Here is a 19,683-nt window from a genome sequence, read left to right as displayed (position 1 = left end):
TGTCAGTTCTGGAAGATAATTCTTTTGTCTACAGCAACCTTCTCAGTACCCGCATTTCCCTGTCTTGGGTACGACAGAAAAACACAGCCTTGATTATCTACAGATACTTGAGGTACCTGAAATCTGCTGATAATCGCTGGATCAAGTAACTGGAGACCTTTAGCTTCTACTCTAATATGGATCCAAATGTGCCTTTATACATATTATGCTGTTCTTCAGCCCTCTTCACTTCTTGCCTGTAAGACTCTGGGCAGTTTCCTCAGTATCTCCAGGTTCATTCCATCTTTCAGCCAATTATGACTGCTGACCTAAAGGGCGTATTATATTCGTGTGAGGAAAGGTCTGGTCCTTCACACCTGCCGTAAAGAAAAACCATGATGGCAGTTGCTTAGTGAATGAACAGTGGCAAGACTGAGCGAATGTTGGATAACTATTCAAATTGAAGCAGCTTCTTGCTTTGAAGATATTTCAGTAACCTTGAATAACTACTCTTGTCTGAATGGAACCTCAATTTCTCTATGTGTTTATTACTATCCTTCAAGATGTTATTCATGCCACAGAGGTATGGCAGCTCCCCCAGAAGTGTGACTTGGACATGAGGGAAGTACCACATTTTTATAGCAAATTTTAGATGTTTCCAAAAGCAACTAGAACATTCACAATGAGGAACAAGGCAAAACATGACACCAAAGCAGAGCTGCTTCTGTTCTGCCGTCTCTAATTCACTGTATTCTTCATTGGCACGTAATCATGTGTCTGCAGCCCAAGGGTTGTTCTTTAACTCCCAGGATTGCTGCCATTTTCCATTCCACCAGCCAAATGAGCTCTGTGTGAACTCTGTCTCAGCAAGTGAACTCAATAAGTCCTTTTATTCTTCTCTGACCCTGCTAAAATGGTTGTTAAAGATACCCACCATTTGTTGCCTGTGAGTATTTCATGCTTTGGTTTCTCATAACTCCTAGAGTTTTCCCTTCTTTCTTCCCTGAGAAGCCAAAGCAAGAGACTTCCCTTCTGCAACCCTACTATTTGTTTCGAACTGAAGCCCTTTCCTTTTTGATCACTTTTGTTATTCACATCCATAGAGCCTGCTCTAGAGCAACAGATTTGGGTGCAGTGTGTTCCCTCCCCCTCCGCTGCAGAGATCAGTGCCTGCCTGATTGAAGGGGACAATGTAATGCTGGCTGCTCTTTTTAAGAAAAATAAAAACACATCCTGTCTCTTTGGATGCTGCTTTTGAAACCTGAAACCTAGGTGGAATCATGAAATGGGTTAAAATCCAGCAATGTGCTCATACTGTACCTGAATCTACTGATAAATCTTTTTTATAATGACACAAACCTACTGACTTGACCTACAAGCCACACTTTGGACCCTGTGGAAATGAGCTCACCTGCTTTTCAAGCTGTTATAGGTTTGACAAGGCACAGAGTCCTTCATTTGCTTAGTCAATTTGCCCTGGCTCACCCTCTCTGTCACCTTCAGATACTCTCTGCCTTGGCTTAATCATCAGTAATATGAAGACAGTATGTACCTGCCTCACAAGGAGAGCAGCTCATCTGCAAAACCGGGATGAAACTGCAGTATTAGCAAGTGCAAAGTAACTTATTAGGGCTGAAAAACACAAATAAATGTTCATGAGAAACTGCAGCCAAATCCTCTGATTCATAACTCTAAGGTAATTTCACAACCAAGAGGTAATTTGATTCAGCTGATTTAAGCCTTCTTTCTTGTTTAATTCACCCAAGTCTTTTAACTACAAGGCTTTGCATATTTTAATTCTCTCTTATCATCTGTTCTGTGGAATCAAAGGAAATTTATCTCAACTCAGAGTATTAAAAAATGCACCATTAAAAGACGTAAGACTGGGATGAAAATGTATTGGTTCATTTCAGTGAAAGAAAATGAAGTAGTAAGTCACTTAATCAATCTATAAAATCACAAAATTTAGATCTAATTATTCATTCTAGGACACTGTTTTTTCTCAGCTGCTCAGAAGGCTTTATTGGCAAACATTGTCATCCTACTTCCTTATGGAGTGCCTTGCTTTCCTTGTTCTGGCAGGAACCATAAGAGCATTGGTGCACCAATGCACTGTGTAGCACTGCTCCCAAGGGAGTTGCTCTGCTGCTTACATGAATTTCTTTTAACACCCCAATACTACAGGTTATCTGATGTGTCTGCTCCACACTTTACCTCTAGTGCAGTTTGTATCATGAGAGAAAGAAAGAGAAAATACTTGGTGTGAAATCTTCCACTACATTGCTCTATTTTACCTCCACTGACGTTGATAATGCCTTAGAAGAGAGTCAAGCCCTCAGAGACCAAGACAGAAAACATGGATCATTACTTCATCTGCAGAACCTGTTTGAGCTGGACCTTTTATGCCCAAATGGTGGGAAAAAGTTTTGTCAACGTTCCTGCAGAGGTTCTGAGCCACGGAGCTGAGGAAATCAATAGAACCTCTTTGAAACCACCACAGCTAGAATTACCACAAGCTATCGCAGCTAGCACAGACATGTTACTGATGACACTGAAATATTCAGAAAAAGAAAATAAAAAGAAAAAGGTGGAAGAAAGTGACTCTTTAAACTCAATGCAGCAAAGTTTGGAAAACAATCCTCCCATTCCATTAAGTCTCCTCCCAAAATCATGTATCTGGAGCAACCTGAAGGCTAGCTCATATGACACAGTCCATGTGGGAATGTACTGCAAGCATCTAGGACTAAAGGTGATTTCATTCACAGAAGGCACCCAATCCCATCCAAGCCCCATTGGTAAGGGAAGAGGTTCAGAGCATAGTGTGCTGAAGCGAAGTTCACAGACTTCTCAGTTGATTTACTATTGTAGAGAAAGATAGGGAGAGTGATGGAAAATTACCAAGAGCTAGAAGCTGTCCAACATTTTACCTTGGAAACAAGTTCAGCCCATTAACTGTGAAACTAGGCAATGCCTGGCATCTTCCTCCATTCAGCTGCTAAACAGAGAGTGAGTAATAATTTAGATACAGTAAAACCTGGTATGGGCTCCAAGGAGTTTACATGTAACTGAGCCCTGACACTTGCTCACTGGGGGCATACCATCTCAGAGAGAAACAAAGCCACTCTTCTTGAAGGTGGTTACAACAAATAGGAATGAACTTTTGTCTCCATTTCAGGTCAGTTTCCCAGTGTCATGTATTAAATAATGCAGCCTCTATACACACATTGGTCCTTCTGTTCTTCAGGTTGGTTGATACCTGCTCTGTAAAAAGAATACATGTGTACAGTGTGGGTGGCGCAGGTTAGGTACTTCTCCAACATTATGCTTAAGAGGGTTACCTCTCTATCCCCCTCTTCTTAATGGGCTGTTGTTCAACTACCATTATTCAGATACACGGGGAAAAAACAGACATCAAACCATTAAGAAACTACCACCTTTCACCATGACCAACACTGGAGATTTTGCCACTGCAGTGCAGCCCTGCACAAGTCTGGTAGCTGATGTGTTTATCCTGAGGCAGCTGGGACAGAAGCACACAAGTGTATGCCTAGGACCCTGGCCATTCATAACAAGAAGCTGAAGCCAAGTTATTTTCTGGTCTTTCCACTTTTCTTAACCCCCAAGAGAGGGAGAAAGAGAAGCAGCAGGGAAGAAAGACAAAATCTAACCAGAAATTGGATATTATCTCACATTTAGAAAAAAAATCAAAACAATTAATATACACAGGTAAATACCATACCATGAAATAACTTGCTTCTGAACAAGGACACCAAAAAACTGTTGTAGCACCAGAGGCTGCAGAGCGTTAAGCAGCTGGTCACAGGCAAAAAAAGCCAAAGTTCTGCACTCCACAAAGATGTGTCTGAGCTTTCCACCTCTGGAGGAATAGGACAAGTCATGGGCCCATGTTAGAGAGCAATGTTCAGCACTGTAGCTATGAGGCTGCAACACAAACCTTTTTGTCTCACACAGCTGTTAAAGATGGACAACTCAGCCACTGTCAGTTTATATCGTCAGGCAGAAAAAAACAAGTGTCTTCTCTAGACCCAGACAGCCCTAGCTTAATGGAGAAATTAGGCATGATAAGGATCACCCTCCTTCTGGGGACTGCTTATTAGGATTATTTCTACTGAAGCCCATACAAAACCATAAATGTGTAAGAATCCATGTAAAAAAAAAAAAAAAAAAAAAGGGAAAAAACTCCCACACCTATGGCTTCTTATTTCTAACTTTCACCTTTTGAGACCTCAGTCAGGTTTTTGCTTTCTCTTGTAACACCTGGAAAGCACTATCAAAAAATTTTCAGTGATACAGTAGTTGTATAAATCAACATGTATCTCTCAATTTGAAAGTAAAAATCATACACAGCAGTATGAAAAGCACTATGAATAAATATGTATTCTTACCTAAGTCGTTTAAGATTAATGTTGTAAAGACAATAAACTATCCAGGAATAACCTGAATTACTGAATCACAGAATCACCAAGGCTGGAAAAGACCTCCAAGATCATCAAGTCCAGCCTGTGACCTAACACCACCACATCAGCTAGACTGTGGCACTAAGTGTCACATCCAGCCTTTCCTTGAACACATCCAGGGATGGTGCCTCCACCACTTCGCTGGGAAGTCCATTCCAATGTCTAATCACCCTTTCCATGAGGAAGTGCTTCCTAATATCCAAACTAAACCTCTCCTGGAGCAGCTTCAGGCCATGCCCTCTTTTCCTGTCACTAGTTGCCTGGAAAAAGAGCCCAGCCCCAACCTGACTACAACCTGCCTTCAGGTAGTTGTAGAGAGTGAGAAGGTCCCCCCTAAGTCTCCTCTTCTCCAGGCTAAACAACCCCAGCTCCCTCAGCCTATCCCTATAAGACTTTCCCTCTAGTCCTTTCACCAGCCTTGTTGCTCTCCTGGACCTGCTCCAGAACTGCAATATCCTTCTCGAAGTGAGGGGCCCAGAACTGCTCACAGTACTCGGGGTGAGGCCTCACCAGTCCTGAGTACAGGGGGAGAATCACATCCCTACGTCTGCTGGCCACACTATTCCTGATACAAGCCAGGATGCCATTGGCCTTCCAGGCCACGTGGACACACTGCTGGCTCATGTTCAACCAAGACCACTTCACTACTTGCACTACTTGGTAATCACTACAGCCATGCCATGCCCATTTCACTTGCTGTGGCCATACAGAGCTAATCTATCATGTCCTGTGGCACCTCCAACCAGCCACTGATCCAGAACAGGCAACAGAAAAACTCTTATTTCTCTTTATTTGTTTCCATATTGCTTTAAGTTTTGAAACTTTATGATCATATTAAACACAACTGTGAAATACAGAAATCAACACTAGGAAATGGAAATGTGCGTGCATGCAGCCTGCTGAACAAAGATTTTTACACTTGCTGATCCAAACTTAACATTTCAACATTCTTAATAGTTCAAGTTTCCCATTAACTGTAACGGAGTCATTTCAGAGCCTCCTGTGAGAGGGACTCTGGTGTTCTGGATGCCCCAGGAGCATCATCATCATCATATGAAGTACAAGAACAGCTTAGGTGAACACAGACAAATGGCAGTTAGACTCAAATCAAAATTTTATTTCACCGTCCTAGAGGAGAATCAAAACCTCTGCTTCTCCTCAAATTGCTGGGATTTTGTAGAAGTTATGACTTCCACAAGAGCCTACTGAGGGTTTTCTGTCTTCACTGTTTTTCATTGCAATGTTTATTGTTTTACAAACTTTCTGCATGAAAGTAGAAACCAGCTTGAATGACAATGTCGTTTGGTCCAAACTGGAATTTTCTTCAGACACACTAGAGCAATGAATAGTTAAAAAACTAGAAAATTCATTTGAATGGCAGTAATATGGGATTCAAGTGCTTGCTTTATCTAACTTTGTTCAGTGACTTCAAGTTGAGTCCTCTGCGCCATGACCTGTAGCATCCTTTGATGAGCATGCTGGAGGATATTCAAGAGTTAGGCATTGTAAGATCCCCTGATGATGACATGCTCCTGTCCATAAACAATCTGATTGCAGCAGATCCTTGTGCCACAGTCAGGCCGTGTGCCCAACTCCATTGCTGGTTGATTAAAAAACAACCTCTCTCCCTTTCTTCATCCCCTCTGCCTGGTATACCTTCTCACAGGAACTTCAAATGCATGTTTGGCTGACTGAAAGCAGATGAGTGAAGAATGGGCAGAACATTCAGGAAATAATCCCTGCTAGTTAGGTATACTTCCTCACAATATCTCTATTTCTTTCCTTTAGGTAAATCTGCAGCTTAAGCTCTACTGTGTTGATTGGGAAATAATGTTCAGATAGTATCTTTGTATTACTCATTTTCATGCTGAGCATAAATGACTTACCTGGTAAACCAAATAACTTATTTAATGTGAAACAATACAGCTGCTGAAGAGGATCCAAGGGAGATGCTGAAAAAAGAAAAAGAAAATTGCCCAGCTATTGTAGTAGGAATAATGAACAAGATTTAGATTAAAGTGTAATTTATTGTCTGAGTCATATGGGAAAGAAGACACTAATTTGGTTCCTGGGATGAGAAAGCAGTTGACACCAGCATTGTGTTCTCTACGTACAAAGAAATCAGCCCATGCTGTAATGCATGTTTCTGCTCAGGCAACATTTGGTGGTTGGGTTTTAGGGGTCTGAGTCTTGTCATCCAGTTAGAAATGCTTTCATAAACTGTGCTCTCGGTCAGAAGCCACTTTGGACATGGTGTTCCACCATCCTCCACAGCAGATGCTTTGTGAAAGAGAAAGTGGGGCTAGTCTACAGGCCCCGTGAGAGCCAACTTACTCTCTTTGTTAGAAGCTTCATTAAAGCAGCTCAATTAAACCCCCACCTTCCCTGGGTGTTACCCCTCTGTGCAGCAAGAAGGAGGACAGGATTGATCAGGTAGTGTAGCACACCTGCTTTGTGTTGGTGAAGATCAATACACAACACTGAACAATCCTGCTTCACCAGCACTCTGCTTCTTCCAGAGACACAAAAGCATTTGTAACCCAGCACAGCTGCTTGTGCTTTGTGCTGCCAAAACAGCAAAAGGCAGCCAGAGGATATTCAAGAATGAGGATGTAGTGATCTAAGCCTTAATGACTCTACACTTCTTTTTTAGTTCAGTTCTTTAGGTAAAACTTTCACTGGTGTCATATTTAGGTCTGGCCTGCTGGCTGCCATCTGCCAGGTTTCTGGAGACTTGCTGCAACTGGGCCACAGAACTGGGCAGGGGAAGCTTTGCTCTTCTCACTGTGTTGGGTCCTCACACTAACCTCACCACTGCTGGATCTGACTGCTTTCCACCATGTGTAAAGCATGGGCACATATGTGTCCCACCTTGGGACAAGTGGATGTAGCCAAGGGCTACTTTCACTTGTCCTGATTCAGCTGTGTTGGGTTGTCCTGGAGCACTTGAGACCTCCACACAATCTAGTAAATACAGCACAGGATCCCTGAGAGGTCTTCAACCCTCTGGAGGGACAACTAGAAGCTAGGTGTTTCCCTACAGCTTCTCAAATAACACTAAACACATAGTGCTAAGTAACCCTGACTGTCTCGCTATAAGTGACATATCTTCTTGAAAGCCTTTAAGGATTTTTTCAAAAGTATACATTATTCTGAGTTTTTGTTAAACTGGTCAAAAAAATGTATCCTTATGAGGAGAGGCTGAGGGAGCTGGGGCTGTTCAGCCTGGAGAAGAGGAGGCTGAGGGGAGACTTCACTGCTCTCTACAACTACCTGAGACGAGGTTGTGGTGAGGTGGGTGTTGGCCTCTTCTTCCTAGTGACTAGAGGTAGGACAAGAGGAAATGGGGTCAAGTTGCCCTGGGAGAGATTCAGATTGGATATTAGGAAAAATTTCTTCACAGAAGGTGTTGAGAAATTAGAACAGGCTTCCCAGGGAGGTGGTGGAGGCACCATCCCTGGACGTGGTGCCTGGGGAGATGGTTTAGTGGTCACAGGGTTTTAGGCCAGACAGCTGGACTTGATGATCTTGCAGGTCTTTTCCAATCTTGATGATTCTATGATTCTGTGATCCTGCCCAGGTAGAAGATCTATGATGGTTCACAGTGAGTTTTCCCAGAAGCACAGTCCATCTCTTGAAAAAATTTTAGAAGAAAACATTGCCAGTTGAGAACACATCTGAACCATGACACCAGGGGTGCAGCTCTGAAAATCACCCTCCTCCAGCCATCTGGTACTTAGGTTGGGTCCAAGTCAGCTACAGAGTTACAACATGATTTTGTTTAGTAGAAAACCAGGTCAGCAAGTGAAATGCAACCACAGCAGCTGGCGGGCCACTGAGAAGAAGATCTGCACCATTGTTCATCAGACAATTCCTTGATGTTGCTGGTTTTGTTCCCACTACCCCACACCATGCAATACAGCCACAATGGGATGGGGTCATGACATGAAGTCAGGTTGTCATTTGTCAGAATGATGGAAATCATCTCATATGTGGATGGTAAAACATCATATCACAAATGCTGCTACTGAAACCAGCAAGGAATCAGTAGTCAGAGGAGCAAACTGGGAGTCTTACAGAGGACAGGAGCTGTGTAGCAGCTCTGCCCATCAAAGTCCTCTCTGCCATGAAAGAAGCTACACAGCAGGGGAAAATGCACTGATAAATCACACCCTGAGAACCTCACAGCATAAACTTTCTCTTGATTTTTGAGTATTAAACTACAAGTACACTGCTTGTTTGTTGTTTGTGGTTTTTTTTTTCCTTACAGCAGAAAATATAATACAAAAGGCAAGAAATTTATTTTCCCTGAAAACACAGACCTTAGGAAGAGCTCTTTTTAGAGTGATGCTGTTATCTATTCAAGTTTGCATTTCTTTGTTCCTTCAGTGCTGTTTTATTACCTCCTTCTATCAGCCATATCCAACGGCTTCTTAAATTCTGCCGCCAGCCACAAGGAATGTAAGCAAGTATAGCTGATGTAAAATGACATCCATGCCTTCATTCACTGAGCTGTGACGGTCTGTTGAGTACTTGCAGGGAAATTCTTTCTTCTGTTGTTGTTTTTTTTTTTGGTTGGTTGGTTTTGGGGTTTGGTTTTGTTTTGGTTTTATCCCCAATAAAAATTCCAAGGCAGCTGAGGTTACACAACAAGCTTCATACTTATTTTAAAATATGTCTCAATTTACAAGCCATCTGCAGTACTCATCATTAACTGAGAAGGCTACAAACAGGAAAACTCACAACAACGATAAATAATCAGGATTCACATAAGCACTCTAGTTTGAGGCAAGAATCTGGATTGATCAAAATGCTCTCTAAATGGTGCCAGCTCAATGAATGGGACAATCACAACACAAACCACTTGTCTGGGGCAAATGGCCCACTTTCCAAAGTCAATTATATATTTTCTGGCTCAGGAAATCCCCAACCTGCAAATCATTAGAGAGTAGAAGTATCAATAGATGCTTGTCCATTTCCTATTGATGCAGAAAGGAATGTGTTAAGTTAGGAAGACTCATTACTGGAAAAAAGCAAATAAAATAAATTAGATTCTGCATTTAGATCCTAACATCCTCAAGTTAGAGACTGCACTGGTATCATTCACAGACTAAAGCACTCCCCACAATGTCTAAGTGCATTACAGGATGCAGCCACGAGTGACACCAGCAAAAAGAAATACTGGACTCATAAAATTGGAGCCCTCATCCTCAAGAACATATAAAATCAAACATATTTATAACCCATGATGAAAATTACAGGACAAGTGGCATTTATTTGTTTGTACAGTGAAGACTAGGCAACCTAAGACTCTCAAGATTTCCACCAAAATATGTTGATTGCCTTGGGGATTTAGATTTGCAGAGGTTTTCATGATTACATTTCAAGGCACATTATGTACTCTGGAGAGGCTGTATAATTTCTTTATCTTTTGAGGCCCCAGAAGAATTCCTAGATTTTTTAAATAAGAGTTGGAAAGATCTATCTTTCCCTCTGATGTATCTCCCACCAGGACTGTTCTGCCTACTATAACATACTGCCAAGGACTTGTATTGTCTAGTTTGGAGTGACAAAGCTTGTACCTGGAGGCAACTCCAACATTTAAAAGGTCTCCCTTTTACAGACCAATCTTCAAGACAACTAGTCCTTATCATTAGCTATTGTTTAGAATTCTACCTTTTTAAAAACTTGCATTCCTTCCCATTATTCTAGGAAAACTGCATAACTCCAGAGATATTTGTAAAATAAGGCCTTGTCTCTGTGTTATGCCACTATGATAAAGATGGAAAGACTTATGCTTCGTGGTACCTTATTTTATTAATAAATTACTACTGAGGTCATTAGGGTTCTCTGTACAGTAATATCAGCAGACTTTGGCCCGCAGAGCTCTCATGCAAGAGGAACAAATCAGAAAGCACTGGAGAAGAATCTGTTCTTGCACTTTTGTGTAAGTTTTTGTTGTTATTACTTTATTTCAAATCTCTCATACTTGATTAAAGAAATTTCTCCTTGGTTTTCTGTTCTGTTTTTATTATGCTTGTAGATAAAAAGCTTTTGCATGACAGGAAGAAGAGCAACAATTTGTCAACTCAAGCTGCATTTACCATCTGGCATCCAAGAACTCAGCAGACTGCCTGTTCCATCAATGCAATAATATTATCTTGTTTTAATGACCCCATCCTCTGATTTGAAGATAAGCAAGTTGGACTCAGGTGACAGATAGGGCCATTCACCTCCTGTAATAACCAGCTTTTCCTCAGCTGTTGTCACCAATTACCACAGCACTGATCACAGATTGATAACAAAAGGTAGCACAATTTCAGAAAATCAGCTTTCTCTGCTTTTTCCTTTTTGTACCTTCTTTAATTGGGTTTAGATGACTGCAATGCCAGAGGGACACAAGCTGCATGGAGTAGGACAACAGAGCCCTACTTCCCTAGGAAAGGAATAAAGGGGCAGTGTCTTACTCACACCACTAAAGCCAAAATTTTCAAAGGAACCAGTAATTCTGAAGCCTCAGTGTCAGACAGCTCCAATGAGACATATTTTCCAAAGGAAAATGCTGAGTATATTGCAATACATGATAGAATGATTTTTGAGACCTGCCTTATGACATTAGACCTTCAGTACAGCTGCACAGCAAGTGAAATGAAACACAGATTTCCTAGGATGAGTGCTACAGTCTGAAAACCTTACTAAGAAATTAAAGGAATTCAGCTTGTCAACCCCATGATGTCCAACTGGCAGATGTAATCATCAGTGCCAAAGATGAAAACTCAGTGACAACCCATCTTATTCGTGTACCTGGCATTCTTCACTACCTACCTACCCACCTCTGCTTCTGCCTCCAGTGGCTCTTATTTACTGAAGTCACCTCTTTCTCCTCTTCCAACCCCAGAGTTACTCATTAGCCTTTGCTGCAGTATACAGGGAGTTTATTGCACACACAGCTTTTATTTTCAAGGGCAAGGACGAAAAATCGAAAATGGAGCAACTTACTTTTATGGATAAACTATGTGTCTAAAGCAGAGGTATAACACACTCAGTGCACACTACTCCTATGTCATCTGCCACAAAGTGGTAACGATGACAGCCACTAGTAACTGGCTATCGATCTTCCCCATAGTCAGTAAGAGCCTTAATAATTAAAACCAAGTATTTGGGGCTCAAATAGAAAGACATTAACAGACTGTTCCCTGCAAAGACAGACTTGGATTTGCTGGAATTGTACACAGAAGCATCATTCTTTAATAGACAAAATAAACATTGGAATAATCATGATTTAACTCATGATTTTTGATTATTTTTTGATTTTGACTATTTTTTATTATTAAAAAAAACCTATTAAGCCTGGCTAACCCACAGATACTTGAAGCCAGGAGGAAAAAATCACAAACATTTCTATAGAACGTGGGCAAGTCTTTTACACAGCATGAATCATAAATTAACCAGTTGCATTTTGCCACATGATAAGGAGAGGAAATTATAATGGTTATATGTCAAGGACACTTTTATCCAGAGCTGTCATGATAATTCCCTCCACTGTAATACATTCAGTAATACATTCACTAAAAAAGTAATAAATAAAAACTAAAAGGAAGGATACTGTCTGAAGTGAATTTTGATCCAGAAATTAAATCCTGGCTCAAATCCCCAGGATAACCAACTTCACAAGCATCTACACCAGTTTAACAAGGCTACTCATGAAGCAAGGGAGCCCTCAGTATAAGTGAGTTGTTCATGATAGACCCATTGTTGGCAACAAAGATAAGTTCCACAGTGAGATACCTGCATAGCTTAGCTATGAAAACAGCTACAAGAACTAGGATGTGGTCTGGTGAAAGGCTTTGGAGAAGGGACTCTCCAGCAACACTGGAAGAAAACTGGGTGAAATGCCACAGCTTTTACACATTGCATCACAAACTCTTACATAATTCCTACTACAGTTTCTTAAATGCTATGTGTTACTGTGCCATGTACATTTTATGACATCAATGTTTAAATTAAAATGTGATCTCATTCATGACTTGGTGGAGCCCTCAGCTTTATAGGGACCCTTTTAGGATTCAGCCACTGCTCAATGAGTCAGAAGAGACAGTGCAGACCTGTGGAAGGAGCGGTACACCCAGAGCTACAGCTAATCCAACCGACCACTGTCAAATGGGGCTGCAACTTCCTTGGTCCTCCCATCTGGAAAGGGAATTTAATGTACTCTTCTTAATCCATCTCACTGGAGAATAGATTAAGGGAATAACTCCAATACTGACCTTGACTAAAAAGCCTATAAGAAGGCTTTTTAAAGGTAATTTAAACAATCACATAGATTTCAATCTGCTTTGTACCAGTTCCTAACAGACAAGTTGCCTGTATCATAGGCACAAACATTTTAAATATTGTCATTTAACTGTTGTTGCTCCTGCTAAAAATACCAGGAATAGCTGGGATCCTTACCGTCTAAATCTTCCACCTTGAACAGTGACTGAATAGTACAACACCCTAAAGCTATTAAGATTCTTTTGTTCATAGCCATGTTACTATGAAATGGTTATTAGAGAAATGTCATTGGGGAGAAAGAGATGTTGCTTAGTATTCTGGAACAGGAAGTTATTCAGAAGATAAATTCATACTATCTCTTCAGTTTTTCTTTGGTGTGTTTACTGATGTTCTGCCCACAGGAGAGCAGATCTTTCTCAATGAAAGAATAAATGAAAGAATAAGCTGTTTGAAAACAAAAAAGCAGTTCAAAGAGGAGAGCAGTTCATTGATGGAAAATATCAGCTAGAGAAGGGAGATGAAAGCTAATGTGCTGCTGATTGAGGAAGCCATTTTTGTTCAACTTCATGTGCACAAGATAAAAGTAGGGCTCACTTTCCACGTCTTTGTTCATTTCACAAATTGCAGTATTTTCCAGCTTGCCTATCAGAGGAATATCTTCATCCATAACACATGCCTGTGCAACTGAACAGGCATCTCACAAGCAAACAGGAACGGGTTTGCATAGAAAGAAGGATGGTTAGAACTCCTCAGCATCACATTGATTTTGAGGCCTCTGCTGAAGAGAATACTGTACTCTCAGTAAATCACACATCTGTATTTGTTGGCTTATTCACTAAGAGACCCTATAAATTGTTTCACATGACCATGCTTTGTTCCTCACATCTGAGCTCCACCACAGCACGTGGACACTTCGCATTTTCAAGCCTCCTTGGAAACCTCACTTCATCACTTTCTCAGAGAACCACGTTGATCTGTATTTAAAAATATGTATATATTTATTCATATCCTTTCCTAGGTGCTTTTAAAAAAGCTCCTCAGAACAGATACATTTTGTTTATATTACACCAGGCATCTGGCAAGACATTATAAGCACTTAAATTAAAAAATGAAGTGAAGTACTGCTTCTGCTAGGTGTCCCCACCCCACTTGCTCTAGCCATTTAGCATGCTTAGGCTAATTACTGATGGGTCCACTAAACCTAAGTCATATGCTGTTGGCTTTTAGAGCTCCAAATATGGGCTTTCAATACAGATCTAGGTCAACTCACTTTGCAGTTGACTGAACATCATCTCTACAACCATCACTGAGCAGCAAAAGGAGAGGAAACTAAAGTGTGGGTGCAGATGTGATTTTTGACCCTCCCTCAGGTTCTTTTAAATCATTCTGGAAACAGAGAAATTAGAACACAAAGTTGTTGTCTTGCTTTTTTGGTGTTCATAGTCATGATACCAAATAAAGTCCACTGGAAACCTGACAAGAAGAACCTTTCTGAAGATTATGCTGCTAAACTGGAGGCTATCAAAGCTTTATCATAACTATAAGACTCAATCATGTAACTGAAACTAATTCTTTTCCTTTAAACTCCCAAGCCCCTGTAACAAAAACCCTCCTTATTATGAAAACAGTGTTTGGATTGACCTCCCATGACATAAGTTAGTCTATGAGAGACTTAAAAAGATTGGTGTCATGATCTCTCATTACATGCAGGATAATAAGCTGCATTGATATGAATGGATTATCTGGGTTCACATACTAAGTCAGTGGCAGAGTCCAGCTAAATCCATGTATCCCAACTTGAAATGCATTGTTCTAGTCATTGCTTCATCATTACAAAGTAATTACTGGCTTACAGGTATGTATGCAGCCACCTACAATAACCAGTCATGCCAAAACGAAATGGACTGCATTAATACCAGCACAAAATCCACACTACCTCCATTAGCTGGGAATAAAAATGCCTTTGTCTTCTTAGTAACATTCACTGAGATTTGGCACAGGACAGTGCCTGGTTATGCAACCCTTCTACTCAGGGCTGCTACTGAAACATTATTTCACATCATTGACTCCTGCTATGTAGCCTGGAAATAATTGCCTGGAAGAGGATGGCATAATTTTTTTCCTACAGAGAGAGCACTTCTTTTGAAGGCAGCCCTAACTTTAGACTGTGTCGAAAAGTGTATTATATAAAACTCAGTACCAGTGCATGTGTTTTCAAGGGATGGTTTTTAGACTTGAGATTCAAGTGGTTCCCCATGGACCTGCTGTGAATCTAAACAGGGTGATGTTGCACTACTGCAATGCATGATACAGAATGAACAGTGGCACTGAAACAACTACTTCTGCAACAGCCAAGCAAGATAGAAAGGGGGCAGAGGAAGAGGGCATTATAATACCTGCTCTGCACTCTAAAACAGTGGCATTGTACTTCAAGTATTTTGGCTTATTCTAGTTATCAAAGCTACTGGATTCCCAGTCTGTACTTCACCTTGCTGATTTTTTTTAATGTTCCAAATACTACATATACATCATCTAGAACTCACCTTTATTCCATCTGCAAATACTGGAAAATATGCTAGGGAAACTCAGTTTTGTGGTTTTCCTTCTGGGGTGGAAGTAAATTGTAAAGGTCTTTACAAAATGTTAGTAAGTGATGCATATTTCAGATCGGTCAGTTTCAGATCCCATTTGCCTCCCATAAGTGAAGATATATATATAAGCCTTATCGTAGCTTTTCTGTTCTATTCTGGGAAGAAGCAGAATATAGCAGATTTCAGCTACCCCAACCTGGGATTTGTGGAAGATTGTTGGATAGAGCAGAAAAAATTTCATCTTTTGTTCTTGTAGTTAAAAAGCAACATATTGATTAGTAGTGGAAGAATGAATAAAGCAGAAAAATCTTAACAGAATCTCTGGTTCTTGATTTTCTACCCTTCTCCCACCTTGTAATATGAAAGCAGATTAGCCTCATAGGCTGTTTCAAAGTCATCATCATCTGATGCTAATGAAGTTTGGACGACACACACAGACAGGGAAAAATGTAACCCAGAGCCTGCTTTTACCAGAATACCTACTCAAATTTTTTGTGTACTGAGCTGTTGCATATACCACCACAGTATCTTTGCAGTTTGTCAGCACATACCTACTGATAGCACCCTGTGTCCCAGGGTACACAGTAACATGCAGCACAGGCAGAGCCGCCATTTAATTCCACTCATCCAATGCAGACAACCCAGTTATACCAAATGGACCTGGGGTTGATCAGACAGACTTGTGAGTAAAATTGAGTGAAAGGACTCTCCACATAGCTCAGGAAGATTTGCCTCCGCTGTAGTTTCAAGAGGAGGGGTACCCACCCCTTTGTCTTCAAGGACAAGAAACTGCTTCTGCTCACCAGAAATACATTAATTGTCTATAAATGTGTGAGTCAGGAGATAATGACTACATAAAAACCTGTGTTCATGGGGAGTGGGAGTGAAGGAGAAGGCTATGTGGAATGTTGCAGAGCGTGAGAGATCTGGAACTCCTGTGGCAGAGGGCTCCTCACCTGGCAGCCATCCTTCTGATCTCACAGGTACATGGAAAAAGTTTCCCCACTTGTACTGTACTCCCTATCCTCCAAATTCTTTGACTGCACAGAGCATGGGAGGCACACAAGCATTCCCTTCTTCTCCTTAGATCATTTTGTTGCACCTACTCGTGATGCTTTGAACAGCCCCTTTGAAGTCTGAGGGAAAGGCAAAGGAGAGGAACATGGAGAGGAACAGTGGCAGGAAGATGGGGAAGGAAAACCCCAGTTCTACATTTCAATCCCAGGCAAGAAGCTGCTTCTGCTACAAAAGGACACCCAAACATCTGCAGTCCTGCCCTGCCCCAACCAGGACATGCACCCAGATAAGCAGCGTAGCGAGAGGGTGACTCCCCACTGTGACCCGAGCCTACGTTCATTTCCAGACCAGAGCATGGCATCACCCTTTTAGAATTTACGTTGCTGTTATCCATCCCATTAAATGATGTTTGATCAGATTAACTAACAGTGGCCGATGCTTCCCAGTGAATGCCAGCATTCACTGGAACACAATAGGAGCACAGGCCTAAGCCCATTTTTTTTTGCAGATAGTAAACCTGTCAGCGGAGTGGGAGTGTTGATGTCATCTTCTGACTCAGTGGCAGTGTATGTTCCTGGGGTCACCCTGCATTCCAACACCATCAGCATCCCCTCTCCAAATCTCACCTATTATTTGCTTCATTGTGGTTAGATTTTGCCTGGAGGAAGAAAGGAGGAACAGGCTGACATCACCTGCCTATTAATAGACTGGTAGAGTAGAACAATCTCCAATAAAGGCTTGGGTGAGGATGTTCTCTCAGGGTGTGCTCAGGAGGATGGTGTGTTACTGAGCAATACAAGCTAGGAACCTTTTAAGGGAAACAGCTCAGTGGCTGCTTCTGAACCCTTGAACTGCAATCTGATGGTCCTTCAGGGGCATGGTTAACCTCACACTGGAAAAAAACTGCTGGGGACAACCAGTGGGAAACGGGTTCCTGTGCAAAGCACAGTCATTTGATTTTTTACAGGCTAAGAGAGTTGGGGTTGTTCAGCCTGGAGAAGACAAGGCTATGGGGAGACATAGTGGCTTTCCAGTACCTGAAGGGGGCCTTCAAGAAAGCTCAGGAAGGATGGTTTACAAGGGCAAGTAAGGACAGGACAAGGGGTAATGTCTTTAAATGGGAAGAGTGTAGGTATAGGCTATATATGAGGAAAAAATTCTTCCCTGCATAGTGGTGAGATACTGGACCAGGTTGCCCAGAGAAGCTGTGACTGCCCCATCCCTGGAAGTGTTCAAGGACAGGTTGGATGGGGCTCTGAGCAGCCTGTTCTAGTGGGAAGTGCCCATGCCCCGGCAGGGGGTTGGAACTAGATGATTTTTAAGGTCCCTTCCAACCCAAACCATTCTATGATTCTATTATTCTATGATATAGAAATAGCAAGTTTCTTCAGCGACAAGATGTGACTCTCTGGCACTGCAGAGCAGTAAGAAACTCCTCATCTGGCCCTTGCTGTTTACTGATCTCAGCCTTGAAATGGAGGCCAGCAGCTGGACACAAGTTGCAGTAGGTGAAAAATGTGAAACATCTCATTTAATCAGAAAATCTCATCCTTTCTGTTTGCATGCTTCCCGATAAGAAACAGCTGGAAATGTTATCAAAGGCATTTGTTATTGAAAATTGTTTGTGTTAAAAAACCCTTGGTAAGGAATTTTTTGCTGCAGCTCAGTGTTAGGAATTTTAACTCCAAGTCATATGGGGTGGGGTTTTTTAATGTTTAAATAGTTGTGCATGACCCTTCCACGGCAAGATCACAGGACTGCAAGTTTAAAATTCACCTCGTGTATATCAACTGCTACATTAAGCTGAAATGCATCTTTCCAGCAGACGCTCCTTCCAGGAGGCTACAAAAAAAAAGTAAATTCAGAATAGGAATAAATGGAGTCTATGCAAACTCACTGCAAAGTGTAAATACACATCGTTACCTTTCCATTGTTTTTCCCAGCTGATGGGAGGAGCCATTTAACGTTCGAGTTCGTCAAACCAGAAATTATTACATAGTCCTGTTTCTAAGGCTTGACTTACATCTTATGTATTTACTCCCATTTACCCATTTCCAACATACAGAGGTTCCAGTACAGTCTCCTCTCAGCAGCAAGACTGTGAGATGAGAGATTTGTTTAATTCTCTCAGAAAAGGCAGAATCTTCCAGTATTCCCTCCCACATGCACAGATCAATTTACCCGCTCTTGCCTGTACCTACCAGTTCCCATAAATTGCCAGCAGAAAAATTAAGAGGAGGGGAAATGCAGCCTGAACCTTACCACTCAGTGGGGAAGTAAAGGTATTCCCAGCCAGATAGCACTGACCCTGCTAGTGACTCACTGGTGCCCCTGCCACAGAGCAGAGCATGGCAGATGCTTTAGGAAGCTCACATGCCCTAAAGAACAAGACTAAAACTAGAGGCATGGAGCAGCACCAAACTGGTATATTTTTAGTTTCTTTCTGAAAGTGCCATAAATTGAGTGGTCTAGTGAGAAGGAAAGGCCAATTAAGGCCAATGCCATCCTGGGATGCATTAAGAGCATGGCCAGCAGGTCAAAGGAGGTTATCCTCTCCCTTTACTCTGCCCTGGTGTGGCCTCACCTGGACTACTGTGTGCAGTTCTGGGCTCCCCAGTTCAAGACAGACAAGGACCTCCTGAAGTGAGTCCAGCACAGGGCCACTAAGATGATTAGGGGACTGAAGTATCTACCATATGAGGAAAGGCTAAGAGAGCTTGGTCTGTTTAGCTTAGAGAATCACAGAATCAAAGAATCATAGAATATTAGGGGTTGGAAGGGACCTCTGGAGATCATTGAGTCCACCCCCCCTGCCAGAGCAGGATCACCTAGCAGAGGTGACCTAGGGCAGGTCACACAGAAACACATCCAGATGGGTTTTGAAAGTCTCCAGAGAAGGAGACTCCACAACCTCTCTGGGAGCCTGTTCCAGTGTTCCGTAACCCTTTACAGTAAAGAAGTTCTTCCTAATGTTGAGGTGGAACTTCCTGTTTTCCAGTTTTTGTCTGTTGCCCCTCATCCTATCACAGAGCACCACTGAAAAGAGACTGGCCCCTCCTTCTTGACACTCACCCTTCAGATATTAGTAAACATTAAAAAAATCCCCTCTCAGTCTTCTCTTCTCTTGACTAAATAGCCCTAGGTCTCTAAGCCTTTCCTCATAAGGCAGGTGTTCCAGTCCCTTGATTATCCTCATAGCCCTCTGTTGGACTCCCTTAAGTAAATCCCTGTCCCTCTTTAACTGGGGAGCTCAGACCTGGACACAATACTCTAGTCATGGTCTCAGTAGGGCAGAGCAGAGGGGAAGGATGACCTCCCTCAACCTGCTGGACACACTCTTCTTA

This window comes from Apus apus, chromosome 3, assembly GCF_020740795.1.
Source record: "Apus apus isolate bApuApu2 chromosome 3, bApuApu2.pri.cur, whole genome shotgun sequence".
Lineage (NCBI taxonomy): Eukaryota > Metazoa > Chordata > Aves > Apodiformes > Apodidae > Apus > Apus apus.
The sequence above is the reverse complement of the archived record's forward strand: the minus strand, read 5'-3'. Positions refer to the sequence as shown.